Source organism: Austrofundulus limnaeus, unplaced genomic scaffold (genome assembly GCF_001266775.1).
Source record: "Austrofundulus limnaeus strain Quisiro unplaced genomic scaffold, Austrofundulus_limnaeus-1.0 Scaffold78, whole genome shotgun sequence".
Lineage (NCBI taxonomy): Eukaryota > Metazoa > Chordata > Actinopteri > Cyprinodontiformes > Rivulidae > Austrofundulus > Austrofundulus limnaeus.
The window spans coordinates 1,084,823-1,103,010 of record NW_013952480.1 but is presented as its reverse complement, the minus strand read 5'-3'; the positions used below and the strand labels follow the sequence as shown (position 1 = coordinate 1,103,010).

The 18,188-nt window shown below is 39.2% G+C and overlaps 1 long non-coding RNA gene across 1 annotated transcript in view; it reads right to left on the bottom strand.

The window, feature by feature from the left end:
* Positions 1–1,660: 1,660 nt before the first annotated feature.
* Positions 1,661–18,188, bottom strand: part of LOC106519512 (uncharacterized) — a 28,886-nt gene continuing 12,358 nt past the window's right edge. Inside the window, exon 2 of the long non-coding RNA XR_001310452.1 lies at positions 1,661–2,131. This is a non-coding gene — a long non-coding RNA (uncharacterized LOC106519512). The remainder of the gene's footprint in view (positions 2,132–18,188) is intronic.

The following is an 18,188-nucleotide window of genomic DNA, read 5'->3' as shown; positions in this document are numbered from 1 at the left end:
GTCCCGAATAGAAGCTTTGTTGGTTTAAAAGCGAAACATTGCTGGAAACCAGGAAACCCGTATGGCGCGTTCACCTAGAGGTTAGCTGGAGGTCAGCGAGTGGATTGTCATGCCTCTGCTCTGCCCTCCCCTCCTCCTCCTCGTCCTCCTCACCTCCGCCTTCYCCATTCCTTTGACAAAGAGAGCCAGCTTGGTTGCCAAGGAAACAGGCTTTTTTTTCCATGGCGATGTTGGAGCGCGAGGGAAGGGCAGGGCGGCTTTGTTTCGCCCCATGATGAAGGATCCTCCGCATGCATGTTTAATCGTCAGACTTATGGCCCTAAACCCAACGGCACAGCCCATCTACCACCGCCTGATTATGCTCAGCGAAGCTTCTGACGCYGTCATTTCGCCTGTTTCATCACGCCACGCAGCTCCCGTCACACCGAGCCGGGCTATTGTCGCCACGCGCTCCTGATGAGCACAGCTGAGACCACAGATAGTCTGATCAAACAGGGACGGCACACACGCATCTATTAGGGAGGCAGACGCCTGGCCAAATAAACACGATGACTTTACACACCTACGACAGAGCTCACGCTCCTTTTCTGGTCTCTTTTTTAAGACTGGCACAAATCTTTGGCTTCACGCAGCAGGAGTGGGGAAAACATGGCTGATCACCACAGCAACAGTGTGCGCCGTTCTGCTACAGCTGTGATGTATGCGGTGACACTTTTGACCCTCCGGTGAACTCTACATCACAGGAAGACTGTCACCCCCTGCTGTGTGCAGCATATAGGTTCAGTTGACTCTGAATGGCCGGGTCACGGTCCACTACCCGACACATTTTTGCATCTTAAGAGACAAAATCTTGGCTGCATGCTGTAACTTTGTCGTAGAAACTTGAATTTCACTGCAATGTATTCAAAACATCACAGGAATGGTGATGCTTCCAGAATTTCATGTTTAATTGTCAAATATTTTTTCATGCTGAGGCGTGCAGGTTTTGTCTTGTCTATTATCAAGAATGGAATGCGACAGCAGATTGTTTCAGAGGCTGATAGGTTTCATTTGTTTGTTTCGCCCTCACACGTTCGTTTCCGACCCATCTTTGAGTTTTGTATGTCCCTTATTGTCACACAACACAACACTTCTTGAGAACCTCTTGCTGGCATGCCATTTTCGCTGACATTTACAAATCATGCACACTGTTTCATACATAAAAACGAGTCAAATGAACACAGCCCGAGCCCGGATGTGCCACTTAAAACACACACACACACACAGTGCTGCAGTCCATGTTCTCCACAGATGCACACACACCAACAGGCACATGCTTTGTTGTTGTTGTGTGACGAGACAGACGCCGAAAAGTCACGTATCCTTCCGTGCTGCGGCATCCAACAACAGCGACACCTGCACGCACGTTTTGTTGTCACTGCATGAGCACATTACACAGAAACTCTACCGCACCGGACTAATGAGGTCCAGAAGCTGATTCCTCCTGTCTGGTTGATTTTGCAGAAAGAGAAGCGTCTGTTCTGTGTTTTCGCCACTAGGAGTGCTACAGCTTTGCACAAAAACCAGCTGCCTCATGTGCCTCTGTGTGCTGTCTCACTGAGCTGCTGAGGAGCAGAGGAAGGGAAGTTGACACCCAATAAATGCAGACAAGCAGACACCCTCTTAATCATTCACATTATTATTATTTTCTTTTACAGAAACTAGTTCCACATGAACCAGGCACAGAAACTGAAAATACATTGTGTGCGATGTACAGATAATAATCACATGTTCATGTAGATGTTGACAGAAATGTATGTTCATGTGGTCCTAAAAGGAATCACATTTACAACTAACTTGTAAAATATCAATCTAAAAAAAAAGAATAATCTGTCACAGCTCTTGCAGTTTTTGTTACAGTCAAATAATATGTCTCATGTAATATTCGTTTATCTTCATACATATCCCTTTGCATTGAAACAAATGATATATTCTGGGTAAAAGAAATATGAGGTAACGTTAAAACAAAAGGGACATTCCATGTTGTTTTGCAGCTCTTCAGTCCTGTTTGTCCTGCTCGTGGTGTGAAAGGGTCATGCCCTCGTAAGATACACTTAGACCTGCCAAACCACTGCAGCGTTAACCTGCAGGTCTGAAGACAAAAGAAGAAAAGGTAGGACATGATTAGCACAGACCAAAGTCAAGCATATATTGTAGTATTCTAACTGCAATTTGTAAAGAAAATATGTTTTCTTTCTTTGTTTATCTATCAGTTTTGTATCTGCACATTACCAAATCTTAGATTTGACTCTTCTCTGAGTCATTTTTGCTCAGTAGTATGCAATGTGTGTGAGCTGTACTGTTTGTATAAAGATAACTGTTCTAAATCATCGGGAGAAGATATTGCTTGCRTTCACCTTGACAGCGAACCTCTGCAAAGTTCACATACTCTTCGATCAATCCATGTAGATAGGTACTGGAGGATTCAAGATGAGCAAGATGTGCATGCTGATGAAGTTATATCATGCAACAAGTGTGCAAGTGGAAGAAAGTAAATAGGTTGTTAAAAAGACAAAGACCTTTGAACACAAAAACTTGCTAAAGGCTCTAAACTTCTCTGTTAAAGTGAAAGTACAGCAAGAGACTTTAGGATACATTTTAGCTAAAGCTATCCAAGTAAGGGGGAATTCAGATCAAAACATTGCAGTTCCACTTTACAAAGACCTTAACTGAATGATTTAAATGGGAAAAAGAAGGAATTAAATGCAGGATATGAGCACTTTGACTCTGGGTTTTCAAGCTATAGCAGCTGGTATGAAGCTCACACTGTAAGAGTTGTCTTAAAATATCTCCAGTTTCAAAAGTTTCTTAGGGTTTCACACAAACGTCCATCAATGCATTGTCTTCATCCAAATTCTTCATTTCAGGTTCATGGGGCGTCATTGGTGCCCATGTCTAGCAGTCACTGTGCAAGGGGCAGGGTACAAACTGGACAGGCCACAWGTCCATCACAGGGCCACAAAGAGACAAACAACCATTCACTCTTTCACATTTAGGGACAATTTAGTGTTCCCAATTAGCCTAACTTTCAACCCCATTTGAGAGGCAACTGCTCTACCAACTAGGGCTGGGTTAAAAGAAAAATGATTTAATCAATCTGGATCGATTCTCGCTCAAATTTGGGAAGATCGATTTATAAGTCACAAGATCGATTTTTTTCCCCCTACGGGTGTTTTGTGCGATGAAGCTGTGCGTTTCCGTGTATTGTGTCACTTCTGGCTTGCCGTAGATTTACATCCGATTGACGGTCAGCGCTAATGTTAGCTCCCGACAACAAGTTGTCTGGGGCAAAACAAAAGAAACAAAGGAATCACTAACATTACAGCTGATTCTCAGCTGTACTTAAAGATAACAGAGGCCATGACAACTTTTGTTTGCAAAGTTTTGCGCTCGGACGTGGTAGCGGGAAACGAAGCTTCGAACGGCTCAAACCAAAACTACGGTATGTCAACATCTGACAGAAACTGTTTCCTCCTTTTATAAAAATGTGAAAGATGTCAGTCCAACAAAATCATTTAGTTTTGTTACCAATGATATTTATAAATTTTAGAAACATATTAATGTTATTCACAGTGATGGAACGTTTTAGCTGAAGTACCTTTTTTTCTTTCTTGTTAATAAGTTTTACTGCTCAGAAGCTAACAAAAACGTTACAAATATTCAATTTTCATGCACTCAAAAGAGTGGGCACATTATCCCACCTCTTCTCCTGTAACCTTATTCCATCACTTCTTAGTGATCAAGAAAATTATTCTTATTTTCTTAAAAAAACTAATGTATCAACAACACTTTCTCTTGCAATTCATTTTTAGTTTAAACCCTTTGAAACTTGAGACAGTTTTGTTTCAAGGTTAAACTCCAATTTACAAGTTTGTCCTTTATGTTTATAATTTTACCAATGCACCAAGTTAGAATTAGTTTCTACTATTTGTAGAATTAGTTCCTTTGAGAATGTCTTCTATATCAAAGTAAATGTGTTACTGCATGATATCCTTAACTAATTTAGAAATCAATCAAACTGAATCATGAAAGGTCCTGAATCATTGTGAATCATGAATCGTGAATTGAATCGAATCGGGTCCCTGTGAATCGAATCGATTTGGGAAATTTGAATCGATACCCAGCCTTACTACCCACTGTGCCGCCATGCAGCCCAAATCATGCAAACATTGTTTAGTAAACCTCTATATGGCAGTCACTTTTCCAATCTTTGGTTATTTTGGTTATGATGTAAATTTATTCTCACTGGAAAGGCCCCAAACAGCAGTAGAAACTGACTCTGATAAACGACCACTGACTTCTGTAATATAAAACTGACAGTAATGTAAAGGTTGACGATTCCATTCAAATGCTTCACTATGATGTTTCAAAACATCAGTTCTCATTGACTAGACAAGCAGTTGGTTTATTAATCCAGTCCTGAATTAAATCTTATTTATCMAAACTGATGTCATTCAAGAGTTATCTGACAAGTGAGGAAGTTTTTCCACAAAATCCCACGTCAAAAGATCTGAACTACTATTTTAAGCAAAAGCCAGCTGTTTCCAGGTTTAACAACTAATTACARGATCAAAAATGCCACAAAAAGTTAGTGGAAGGCTTGTGATAAGCCAATAAATGTGATTGCTGCATGTGTCTATCATCCTTTCTCTGGCTACAAATCTACATTCCCTGCCAATCTTGGTCATTACATTTGGGGACAGTCCCCATCAGCCGCCCACCCCTCCCTCTCCCTGCCTGTGGTCCTGCCACTGATGTTGAGTGGGTGACCTTTTCTCCCGGCTAATCCACACCAAAAAGCCCTAATTACTGCTGCCGCTCCACCAGCCTCCTTGGACCCAATAATCAATACAGCCGATTGGCTGGCGGATCACCCCATCAGACACCAGCACTTTACATGCAACTCAGTGCAAGTTTGTGTGTGTATGTGTTAGCATTATATACTGCTGGTAATTTTATTGTAAGTGACGCGACAGAAAAAAATTTAAAGAATTGGAAAACAGCCAAGGAGTGGAAAGAGAGTTGTTCGGAGTGCCTGCACATGCAACAGAAGAATAAATAAAGAACAACCCCAAAGTAACCACACACACTTGTATTTACACACATTCMTCCCTCCGACCTGAATGTTGTGACACCAGTTGACCTTATTGAGCTGCTGTTGTGTAAAGAGTCCCTGATTAGAATATCTTCCCTTTAACCTTTAGTGGAGTGATGCACCTCCCGAAAGCTAAGAAATACGTGTTTGTACTCTGAAGGAAATACATTTTGACATTATTTTATTAAGATGTGGCATTTCACTGAAAGTCCTGATCACCTTTTAAGTGCAGCATTTGCTTTTTTTATGCATCAGGGAGAGCGCTGTGAGATGATGAGCTGACAGTTTAGAATGKGTGCCTAGAGCACATCGCCATATTTTCTGCCTTATATTTTTTGTGTATACCTGCTTGAAACGCCCGAGGTTGTCTAAGAGCAATAAAAGACACAGGATGATATTTGGAAGTAAAAATGTAAAAAAAAGGATGTTTAATTTTATACACAGCTGCACAAACAGAGTCATATCTGTTCAGGGATGTGTTTCTCTCCTTTCTTTCCCCCTCCTGTCTTTTCTCCGTCCTTCACTTTTGCTGACACTCTTTGATTGTATTAGACAAGTTAATGAAAAGCAACAAAGAAGAAGCGACTGACGGCCCTCTGTGAAGCCTGCACCTGCCAGAGTGGAAGTCTGTGCGCGCATACCTGCGAGTGCCTGTGTCAGGACGCCTCGTGTCCTCAGGCATGCCAGTCAACACGCTGATGAGACATTAAGAGAGTGATGAGAAGCTCGTCTCTGCCTTCGGGGTCGGGGTCTGTTCTGGAGACGTGAAATGGTTATGAATACCAACTTATTTTCCCACACGAGGTGACGAGAAAAAGGCTATAGGGGGAATATTTTACAGTAAAAATGGGGAAATTACCATATCGTTGTTAGAAAAAGTACATTTTTAACATAAAAGTCTGTGACTATATGCAAGTTGGAATGTTTTTTTCTTTTGCTAAATGAGCTTTTTGTTTGGTTCTCCTTCCTCTTTGTGTTTATAATGTGTCAAAACAGGCTTAGCAACCCTTGCAGGAATGCTTATCACCCGTTCATGTCAGAATTTAAAATGAAGATCATCTTTCTCTGTTAAATAATGACAAAGTTATGGCTGTTTTCAGTGGTGGACAGTAACGAAGTACATTTACTTTATTACTGTAATTAAGTACATTTTTTGAGTATCTTTACTTTATTTGAGTAATTATTTTTTTGGGGAACTTGTGACTTTTACTCCACTACATTTCAAAGACAAATATTGTACTTTTTACTCCACTACATTTCTAGGAAGCTTGTCGTTGCTCGTTCCTTTTAGATCAGCATAGCTTTATAATCCGCTGTAAAAAAAAAAAAAAAGAAAAAAATCCGTTGTTCCGGTTTTTCTTTTCATGAAATGCAATTGGCCACAAGCTATGTTCATCACAAAGGTAACCAATCACATGCGTATCTTATAGCCTACGTCACACTCAACTCTCGGTAGCGGAGCGCGCGCTCCCATCACTTTACTTTCATTTCAAGCAGAACCAGACAAAAGAAGAAGAAGATGCAATGGAGACCACTAAGGAAACGTAAGGAGAGAAACCAGCACACCCATGGGGAACATCTCAGTTCAATGTTCGAGGTTTTAGGACTTAAAAATAATACGTATCAGTTCAAATGTCTTCTCTGTTTACCACGGGTAAAGTACCTTTTAGCATTCCATAACTCACCATCTAACCTGAGAAAGCACATAGAGGTAAGTCAGCAAACTTTTTTCTCACTAGTTTAAACTCTTTAAATGAAGTTGACTTTGGTTAGGGTGGTTGTGCTTTAATGCTGTGAGAGATGATTGAAAAATGGCCGACCATTGTGTGCTAACTGCTAGCTTAGAGCCCCGTGCGGGTGCCCCTTGGGGCTCTGCGCTCGGGATTCCTCTCGGGCCCTTGGGATCTGGTCTTCCCTATGTCTGCCTCGTGTCTTGGGGGTTGGGTCTCCGGTCCTCCACAGTCACTATTAAATATTCCATTGGAGAAATCTTGTATATACACGCATGTTCACAACTGCTCACAGACAGGTGCTCTGATCCGGGGGGCTCTGACTGGTCACTGAGTGTGTATATATGTCTGTGTGTATATACTGACAATATTTATGAATGTAGGCATGTATGTATGTATATCTTTATATATGTATGGGTATGTGTATAGTTTTATATATGCCCTCCATGTATTTATCCATTTATTTTTCAGGTGAGCAGACAGATGTTGGGTGTGTGGTCCTGTGTTTTGTTGGTGTATATTTAATATACTTCTAATCTCTATTTCAATCCTTCTAATTACTTCTCTCTCTGTTTTTCTTTCTGTCTCTATTTTCTCTTCACTTAAAAAAAGTCTTTAATGATGAAGAAATAAATAAACTAAATAAACTAATATTTAGTTTCGTTTTCTACTGAAGTGACAAAAAAAGAAAAGAAAAAAGAAAATGTAATTTGCACTTTTACTTTGTACTTAAGTACTTTAAAATGCATGTACTTCTGAATACTTTAGTATTTTCAAAAGTAAGTACTTCAGTACTTTTACTTGAGTAGATTTTTGACTGAGTAACTTTTACTTGTAGTGGAGTAGATTTGACCATGAGTATCAATACTTTTACTCAAGTACTAGAGTTCAGTACTTTGTCCACCACTGGCTGTTTTGGACAAATCTTGAAAATAATGTCCTGTGTGGTCTCATGTGATGTCATGTGATCTGTTAGCATCCAGAGTATGTGCTGACAATGACTTTCAGCTACGACACATCAAATTTTAGGTCAACATCTGTAACATTGACTGAGTTATAACAATATTTGTTTCAGCTAATGCTGATTAGCTTTGGTGGCTACCTTAAATTAGGTTGACTTCAAAAGTTAATCAGTTATTAATGAACAGTCATCGATTGATTTCCAAGAAATTATTTCAAATATGTCCAGTKGTTTGTGAGATATTTTGGTAACAGACAAACACAAGCTCTTACAGACACGTGATAAACCACCTTTCATGGTGGGTTATAAAACTAGTAATTTGTAATATGAAAGTTAAACAATCTGTGTTCTTATTACTGAAACTACCCAAACAACAAACCAAAGCCAAAAGGTAAACAACAAGAATTTAAAATAGTTCAAACTGCATCTGACCAATTAGAATACATATCAATTTAATAATCTAGATCAGAGGTGTCCAAAGAGGGGCCCACGGGCCAACATTGTCCCATCAAGCAATTTGATTTGGCCCACCAGTAGTTGCCCTGCATACAAGGTTGTAATCTCCTGTTGTCCTCTGAAACACTATATTTCCACTATTAGGGGCAGTAGAGCAGATAGTTTTCACTCGTGGTGCTTACTTTATTTTTTTGAATTATACTAGTACTAAAAATGAACTGTATGTAACTACTAAAGAAATTTAAATTAGATTTAATGTGTAGATTTCCATTCTTTATAAGAAGATAAATACTCATATCAAATAATCAATTTAGGAAATGCCTCATGCGTTTTTGCTGCCCATGTGTACATCAAGTGCATGGGCTAAACAAACAAACAAACAAACAAACAAACAACCAAACAAACAAACAAACAAACAAACAAACAAAACCATGGGTCATCACACTGGCTGCATGCTTATTCTTCAAAAAATCAAATAAAAGGACTTTAATTTTAAAAGGGGGTTGTATTTCATGTAGTATACAATATTATTGAAGTTGGCTCGCAGCCGTCGGACAGATTTCCATTTTGACCCTCTCGGGGAAAAAGTTTGGGCACCCCTGATCTAGATATTAGTGGGCTGTAGTTTATTTTAGTGCTCAATGTGAAATAATCTTGAAGGGATCCCTGATTACGTGTTCCCTTAGACATTGTTTAATAAACAATTATTTCAACTGCAAACAAAGACTGAAAAAATACTGTAGGCTGTTTTTTTATTTAAAGTCAATGCCATTTTATTAAATGGTAAACATTTTTCATTACTAGCTAAAAGCCATTTATCTGAACGGCACTATTTCCCCCCACAAAAACACGATGACGGATGACATCACACACAGAAGCTAACAGGCTAAACCGAGGTTCTCTAATCCATGAAGCAGCTCTGTTGTCCTCCATCCACATTTTCAGTTGCAGGCTGAGTCATTTCTACCTTCTCCTGTCTGTCAGTGTGCTTTGGTTTCATTTAAAAGTGCTGAACGTCAGATATTGTCTAAGATTAACCTTCAGGGTGGAAAAGAGTTCACACAGCCTCACACTAAAATACCTAATAAACGTCATCATTTAATGCTTTGATATATTTTATTCTTTTCAAAGTAAAGATCGTATCTCCATAAACACCAAAACAATCCAATTAGAGTTTTGGAGCTTGAAAACTATGGTCCCTGTTTTTAAGATGGCTAAAAGGTTTTTATAACATATAGATTAAAAAACAGATGTTATCGAAAATTATATATAAAAAAACAACATTAAATTAGGAGACATGGAAGCATGAGCTAAAGCAAATAAAGGAGGAATAAATTGTGGTTTTGACCCAAATACTGTATATAGAAAATTCACCTCTGGACACTGATTCTCAAAAACAAACTTACCAAGCTATCAAGGCAACAAACCGACAGAACAGAACTCACGAGGACTAGACAGAAGCATACAGAGCCAGGACTGACACAGAGAAACAGAAAAACCAACACAGAAAATAAAGACGTTGATTTTTGGTGAAAAGGAAGAAGAATCTTCTCAGCCAATCAGGTTTGACAGAGCTRCACGGTACAGCTCTGTCAAGTTTTTGTTTATTATAGGCTGTCTAACGYACTTCTTGCCTCGTCCATAAGTTGTGCTAGTTTACCCTGTTTGGTTGGTTTTTGGAATACCCCATTTATTTTATCTTGAAATTTTAGATTTCAAGATGCTCAAAACAATGCTCAGAGATMAAGATACACATTTAGTTTTATCCCAAAACTATTCTAAACTTCTTCAGATCTTTACTCTCAATCCCTTAACCTTTCTTCAACCTTGGTTCTCCTCTGCTACACTTAGTACAAAAAGTAAGGACATCTTTTGTTTGGTAGAWTATTTCTTTGTTGTAACAATGCTTCTTGGCAATACATCTTATAATGAGCACCTGACTGGCAACACYTGTGGATTCTAGATGCTCAAAAAAGTGTCAATRACAGCAGCAAAATAAACTGTTTGGCTCTACTGCTCATCCCTCAAATTAATGTCTGTTACAAATGTGGCACCATTTAAAAGGGAAATTAACAGGCTTTCCAACGGCATAAGATTTATCACCATGAAGTATTGTTACAACAAAGAAATAATCTACCAAACATTAATGTATTTACCTTTTGTGCTAAGTTTAGTTGCAGTGGTTCAATAGGAGGCACAGGATTGCCGGTTTGACAATCAGCAGTACAAACAATCCTTGTAAATTTTCATATTCAAAGCTGTATACTTTATCTCACATGCTTCRTTGTTCTGTGGTGTCTTTCATGCAAAAAGGAAAAAGCATTTAACACAATGTTTTCATAAGTAACAGGCAGCAGAAATATAATGTGAAAAGGACCTTTAAGCTCAAATTTAGTTGTGCAGTTTTGTGAAGCATAAATCGTGTACCAACAACCTGTGTTGATCCATTTGCAGTGAGCGCATGCATGTGTTTCGGTGAGCGCATGATGGTGAGGTGAAGACAAATGCACTCCCACCGAGCGCTGTCCCAGTCAGATGGCCTGCTGAGTGAAACCCTGTGGTAATGTTTAGCTTAAGGGGTGAAAAAGAAGGCGAGAGGAGAAAGGCGAGGGGGCGGGGGGAGGATGAGGGGATGACAAGGCTGGAGCTCTGTATGCAGAAAGTCGCTGAGGAGACTGAAGAGGGTACCGGCTGAGGGAGGAGAAGGGTGGGTCACGGAGGAGTGACAAGGAGAGGCAGGGAAGGAAGGATGAAAGGTCCAATCGGGATGGAACACAGGAGGCGTCCCGCTCYGGCTTGTCAGTCAGTCGTCTCTCACTGACACCTGAACCTCCGCTGACCGGGTCGTGACTGCCTCTCTGGCTCAGGAGATATCACTAGGGGGGGCTGACCTTTGATCTATAACCTCCTCATCACCACCACACTCTTTACTCTGCCTTCTTTACCTGCTTCCCTGCCTTCATTTCAGCTCTTTTACCCTCATCCTTTTGACGGCCGTTTAATTACCGAAAGTTGCGTTAGATAAATTCATGTATTTTTTAAGCACATTTTAGACCAAAAACGCCTCCCTTGATAATTTTTACTCACTTCACAAGTATCAGATATCTGCGTTTAAAAAGTTTGATCACTCTTGGCCACATGCGATTGCTCATATGGAAATCAATCTGTCAGAGGACCACTGAGGGAAATGAGGCCACTATAGAGACGAAGAGCTGGATTTTGAAATGGTTGCTCATAAAGGATTTTTGTCACAGTTAAACTGAGTCTATGCACATCGTTGGTCCTATGGCTAAAAGCTTGTAAGAAGCAGTCCAGATCACCTCTAATTAAACACCCGTGCGAAAAATTTCAGTGGTTATTATTGAGTCTTGTAAAATGGCAAAAAGCCACACCACAACACAAACATTCACACAGAACTTGTAGTTCTAATCCAACTAAAACAAATCAAACTCCAATGGAACAAAGCAAAGTGAAAAAATGTCGAGGATGGCCTTTAGATCAGGGTGTGACCTGTTGAAAATCTGTAAAATGTGGACATGTTTTCCTGCTGTGGACTGAGTYGAGAAGACCACATGTCCCAGATCAACACCCGGTTTGAACATAAGTGATGGAATCGACAAATAGTTGAAAAGAAGATCAAAGAAATGAAAACTTCCAAATTTGAAGCTACACGACGATCACATCTGGGCAGTTTTTTTTCCTGTTGTAAACATGTTTATCACATTGAATTGATGATGGAAAAAGTGACAAATTCAACTGAMCTATTGTGTAAATAGTGAAAAGGTGCGGGAGTATGGCCCACTCAAAGCAAGTTATGAAAAACAGCCTCATGCAGAGTTCTGGTATATGAGGTAACGATTCCAGGGATCCTTCCTTGTGTCCCCTTTGTTTTCAAAAACATCCACAATCCTTTGCAGCAAGAAAAACATTGAAGCTAAAATGTGACAAAGTTTGTTTTAACTGAAAATGTGTCTCTGTAAAATATTTCTTGTCACATTATGCGTTTTGAATTTGTAAAAGAAGTGAAAACGAGTGAGAGAGGAAAAGTGCTGAGGAGCTGCGTAAACAGAGAAAGTGGAACAGGGAAACAGACTGACGTGAAATAAACAAAACAAAAACAGCAAAAACACCAAGACTCAGAAGGATAACAAAAACACAGAGATCATGACAGAATTCTAATATTTAAATCATCAAAGCTTAAAAGTTAAACTATTAAATTTAATCGTTGGGTGTAACGTAATTAAAGGTAGGACTGATATTGCTTGTGTGAGTACAAAACTTAAAAGTGTCACGCACTCCATGTAAATTACAAACTTCATTAAATAACMCACACTTCAGCCCTCGGGCCTTTCTCAAGATCTGTGTTCTGGTGTRAGCTCAGAGGCACGTGTCTTTGCAAACCCACTTATTTTCTTTTTGCTGTCTAAGATCTTTGGCTGCCAAGTATCTGATCTAAAAAAAATGCATTTTGTGCCGATTACACAAATCGTTTGACAGCAATGGCAGCAATCCTGAAGAAGAAAAAAAAACTAAAACAATTTGTGCTCAGTGCTAAAAAGTAATCTGCAGTTATTTACTGTCTGTGAGATTTTTGATGTTTTAGAAGGCTAAATACATAAAAAGTGTTAACATGAATTATTTGATTTTGCACTTGTTTAGTTGTTGCTTTATTCTGACAATAGTAACAGTGCTGGTGCATTGACTCACATCAGGTGATGATAGCTTAAACATACGCTTCTTTAAAAAAGATTATTCTGTGTGTTTTCCATGGACTAAACAAGAGTCTTTTGCCAAACAGGTGTGTGACTTAAAAAACAATAACAATGAAGGAAGCATTCCTGGCATAAAAGCAATAGTTCAGATGTTTTAAGATGGGGTTATGAACAGGTAATATCTTACCTGATGTAGATTGCTTATTGAATGACCTCAGTTGAATTCTAATTGGATAAATGCGTTTACTGTCTTAGTTGTAACCTACTCCAAAGTAGATTTTTTTCCCTAAAATTCTTCTAGATTCAATTTTCTTTTATAATGTARTGTTGTGAATATATAAATCTTTACATTGACATTTCACTTTACATATTAGCTAAGTTCTCAGTTCACTTTATTGTTTACCTTTTCAGTATGTTTATTTAGTTGCATTAAATCATACAATTGGGCCAGACAGAAGTTACCTGTGTGCCAGATGTAACCCATGGGCTGCCWGTTGAATAGCCCTGATTTACATGTTTATTAGTTTAGTTTTTTTAATATAGTGTAATGCTAGTGTTAGCACCTCTAATGTAGACTAAAATACATCTGGCAGAAATGTCTTTTTTTCTGCCTGAAAAATTGGAATATGAAATAGATGTAAAGGAAAAAATGTAAAAAAAATATGATACCCATTAAACACTGATATTGGATGTGTTTGGAGATGGCAAAACTTAATTTTGATCACTAGCTGTTGGATCATCAATATGATTGAAAATAAAGCATTTTTTAGTCCAACTAATTCATTATAAAAGCAGTCTACAACAGGTAAGATATTAACTGTTCACTGTGTTTTCACAGAAACACCCTTTAAAAGATCTAGAGGGGATAACTTGTTATCATGGAAATCAGATGTCAAACACCTCACAAGAACCAACACTGCTTGCACATGGCAGCACGGTGGTTTAGTGGTTAACACTGTTGACACAGCAATAAGGTTCAAACCCCATCGGCCCTGGGATCTTTCTGTGCGGAGTTTGCATGGGTTTTCTCCAGATATGATTTCTTTCCACAGTCCAAAAACATGCATGTCAGGCTTCTTTCACACCCAGGCCTGTCTTGAAATGGGATTTTCCCAGTTAAATGAAATAAATAAAATGATTTGAAGCTTGTGAAATGATTCATCTGGCTTGTTCATATTGTGCCTAAAAGAATTTTACATTTCGTGCCAACAACTCTTTTCTGACGATGAGCAGATGTGTTACAATAATATGAATGGATACAAGCACACTCACACACAAAACAAGCCCAGAAATCCCTAGAGTCCTGGGTCTAATCCAGGGTTTACATTGTTAGGACAACATGGCTAATCCTGCTTACAAGCTATTTATCTATATTGTGACCACTGAATCCACAGCACACACTATGTTGACCTGGAGAGAAAACCAGCAGGGCAAAGAATGTGAAAAAAGTGCTTGATGAGGCAACAAAGACAAGATGAAAGGAAGGGGTGAAAACAAAATGACACYAACAGGTTGCACAGGAAAAAGGAAGCTGCAGACTGAGATGAAAGGAAGGTTTGTGCTGTCAAGTATGCAGATGAGACGGCGAGCTAATATCAGGACAACGCAGCAGAAGAGAATTGCTGCCGTTTTAAAACACTTTCAGTTTTCAAATATACCAGCAACTCATGCAAAAAGTATTTCCTTGAGCTTTACACTGMTGTCAATTTCTCAATGCGTGGTTATTTACATGGAAWATTTGCAGCAGCAACTTGCCCTGCAGCCTGCGGCACTTCCTGCAAGAAAGTCACTATATTTTTGCCAAAATATCGGTGCAATAGGAAACCACTTATACCATAAAGGTGATGCATGAATGAAGTTTCTAAGAGTTTTTTCAAGATGGCAACAATCCACTTTGATTCACTCATCATTAGCATGTCAATACCTATTTCCAAAGCAGATTGTTGCAGATTTAAAACAAGTCCAGTGTATTTTTTTTTCTTTTTACTCTTTCCATGCAGGTGCACAGGGGAGCTGGTGGTGGTGTCAAAAGGTGGAGAAAACCCACGAGTGCACAGGGATGACATGCAAACACCATCCAGAAATGTCCCGCGTGGGAAACRATCCTTTGAAATTCTCATTGTACGGTGATTGCTAACTACTGCCTTACAGTGCAGCTTTTAGCTGTAAAAGTTAAAACACATCAGTATCACAAGCCTTTCATTCTAAATTAAAAATAACATGAWGATTTGTAGATGCAAGCTTCACATATTCATTAAAGTAGCACACACTTTGTTGGATTAATGCATTACCTCAAGCGACTTAGGTCAATGGCTTCCATTTAATTTATCAAAATATGTGATCTTCACCTATTTCATGATTTCATCATCATTTTCTGCTATGTTGCAGACTCGAGCCTCACATCATGTTTTCATAATTCATAAAACTAAATGAACACATGGTCTTCTAGGAGCTCCCCTTCRAGACAAGTCATGATTTCTGTTTGATCTCTCTTGTTTCAATTTTCTGTCAGTGATGCCGTTTTCCTTTTAAGCTCACATTACTGCTCATGCTAAGTGCTGGATTTGTCCTCCCACACAGACTGTTGATGATGCTGCAAATGCAAAACACATTGCTTCCAGCTTGCCGGAGAATAAATCCCGACGAGCCAACAAACACGCTTTGAGAAGAATTTTATCACCTGGGAATGGGACTGAACTAATGATGTATGGTGCCAGAGGTAGATATCACTAAAGTGATTATTTCCATAAAAGATTAGTAGCATAATACTGTAACTCAGGCCATTCCTGATGTGAGACCCGACTCTCACGACCATTATTCTTTCATGCCTCAGCAAGACTGTCGGTGCAAAATAATCCGTCTTGAACCGAAGCCATGTTGTTTCTTTTCTTTTGTCACGTCGGAGGATATGATATCTTGTAGTGAATAAATTGTCAAACTGTTATATTTGACAGAATAGGATCAGCTCCTGGAGGGYGATCCCTAATTAATACAATCAACTCTGGAGTTTCTGCACAGAGAACAATAAATTCAAGCCCRTTCCACATAGAAAACAACAAAACCRACACACGTCACAGCACTGTGACAAACAATGGCTCTTTGGTGTGGGGAAAAAAAGGCCGAAAGCATCCAAAAACATCTTTTATTTTTAACCATTTCAACTTTGTAGCTTGCTAAAGAAAATTGTAAAACGGCAATACAATAATTTTGCAAGCTGTTACAAAAAAAGTGACTGACTGACAATGTGGTTTTAACAGCAGGCTCAGAACCTTTGGGTTGTTCTGAAAATTTCTGGATGTGTTGCTATTTTTGTAAAATGCTGAACATTTAGCWTGTTCCCATAATTTGGTTTTAGCGWATAAACTTCACCRCACAGTAGTCAGAAGTGGTACACAGTCAGTCAACAAACAGAAGAAAATAACAGGGTAACACTTTACAATAAGGWACACAACACAAACTAAGTTGCTTTTGCTCTGAAAAATGTGAGAGCTGTCCAAAATATCTTTTTAAAGTTGTGATTGGTTGTTCTTGTCAGAAAGATTAAAATGCTTTCATGTTAATGGAAATGCTGATTGTTAGTGATCTGTTATGTAAATAACAGTTTTGCTTCAAAATGTGTTTTGATCATGTCCAAACAATCATTAACTTGTTTGAAAAAGATTACATGCATCAAATACATTGTTAACTATTTTTCATTTAGATTTAAAACTTTTGTTTCCTTTTATCTCTCTTTTAAAAACAGTTAGAAATTTGATGGGAATCTGACTTTCAGCTTGAAAAACATAGTCAAGGTGGTTTTTTTGTTTGTTTTACTAACAGCAATGTCTTGTTTTCTTTGAATGGAGGGGGCGAGGCTTAAAACTACTGGACCATCTGGTACCATTCCAGTTCATGCTGGAAGTCTATAAATATACAGTCCATGGGTGCTCCTCAAATCAAATAAGCATCCATGCATCCTTTCATTTATCTATCCATCCATCCATCCATTCATCCATCCATGCATCCTTTCATTTATCTATCCATCCATCCATCCATCCTTTCATTCATCTATCCATCCATCCATCGATCCATCCTTTCATTCATCTATCCTTCCTTCCATCCATCCATCCATCCATCCATCCATCCTTTCATTCATCTATCCTTCCTTCCATCCATCCATTCATCCATCCATCCGTCCATCATCCATCCTTTAATTCATCTATCCTTCCTTCCATCCATCCATCCATCCACCCATCCATCCATCCATCCATCCATCCATCCATCCAACTATCCATCCCTCCATCCATCCATCCAAACTTCCTTCCATCCATCCATCCTTTCATTCATCTATTCTTCCTTCCATCCATCCATCCATCATCTATCCTTTAATTCATCTATCCTTCCCTCCATCCATCCATCCATTTGTCCATCCATTTTTCCATCATCCATCCATCTATCCATCCATCCATCCATCTTTCCATCCATCCATCCATCCATCCATCCATCCATCCATCCATCCATCCATCCATTATCTTCTGCTTATTCCAGTCACAGGGGCAGCAGCTTGAGAAGAGAGGCCCAGACTTTTTCCCCACCCACCTCTTCCAGCTCTTCTGGAGTGACTCTAGGGCATTCCCAGACCAGACAGAAGGTCATTCCCAGGGTCACCTTCCAGTGGGACATGCCTGAAACACTTCCCTAGAGAGGCATCCATACCAGATGCCTGAACCACCTCAACTGGCTCCTCTCGATGTGGAGGAGCAGCAGCTCAGTTAAACATATTTAGTTATTTCTCCAATGTTTTAGCAGYGTGTTCATAAACAAAGAAAGTAAAAAGGACTGATGTCAAAATACCTTGTTCCACGTCAGAGGAACTGGTTTCTACAAAAAGGAATGTGGAAAGAGCTTCCCAGTGTAAYTTCATGAAAAGAATAGAGGTGGAAATTAAAACAATATATGAGACAGTGAAATAGCTACTAAAGAAATCATAATGGCTGCTTTTATAATATGTCCAAATACAGACAGATCTTYTGGCATCAGGCTGCACACTGAGAAGAGTCAAACTGTTTCAAACATTTGTGCATACCCACAAACATGCCTTCTCCTGCTGGGGCTTGTACCTCAGTGGCTAAATGCCACTCCAGTATCTGATGCTGCCTGTTGAAATATTGTTCTGACTGGTGTTAACTCTCCCATTGGGTGTGTGTGTGTGGAGG